The sequence below is a fragment of the Mirounga angustirostris genome, unplaced genomic scaffold (assembly GCF_029215605.1).
Source record: "Mirounga angustirostris isolate CCGP_5_RB_7025 unplaced genomic scaffold, mMirAng1.0.hap1 SCAF_7, whole genome shotgun sequence".
Taxonomy (NCBI): domain Eukaryota; kingdom Metazoa; phylum Chordata; class Mammalia; order Carnivora; family Phocidae; genus Mirounga; species Mirounga angustirostris.
This window is the reverse complement of record NW_026991715.1, coordinates 12132279-12132797: the sequence shown is the minus strand read 5'-3', so window position 1 is coordinate 12132797 and position 519 is coordinate 12132279. Positions and strand designations below refer to the sequence as shown.

At 50.1% G+C, this 519-nt stretch overlaps 1 protein-coding gene across 4 annotated transcripts in view; it reads left to right on the top strand.

The window, feature by feature from the left end:
• TICAM2 (TIR domain containing adaptor molecule 2) overlaps window positions 1-519 on the top strand; it is a 63241-nt gene that overhangs the window by 61173 nt on the left and 1549 nt on the right. The window lies entirely within an intron of this gene.

Sequence of the window (519 nt, the reverse complement as noted above, 5' to 3'; positions counted from 1 at the left end):
GTAAGTTTTCCTCCTGCTCTATGATACTCTTTATTCATATTAACTTTTTAGCTTTCTTTCATTTCCCGGTTTTATAATGTTGCAAGAGTTCAGGAGCTCGACCTTGTTGACTTACGCTGCTCTGAAATTTTACCACTTTTCGTAAATTTTTACTTTTTAGAGTCCTTATTTTAAAAAAAAGAACAAGTCATGATTGGCAGCCTCCCAAACGAATCTTTTTTCTCAAATTTCTGTGTCTAGTGTTCTTCTCGTTTTGCTTTTGCGAGATCTAAGCGCTCGGTGTATTTCCACCAAAAGGAGAGAAGAGTGTAGTCCGAGAGCATTTACGGGTGCGAAGGAGTAATAACAGCCACCACCCTTCTGGCAGTTCTGGCCGTGGGACCCGAAGGTCCCCCAAACCAGCCTCCCGACACAGGCGCGGCGAAGCGAGAGCAGAGAAGCCCGCGAGACGCCCGCACCGCGCCCCCCCCCACGGCCCCGGGTCGCCGCGTTACGGCGTGGCCCCGCCCCCTCGTGGCG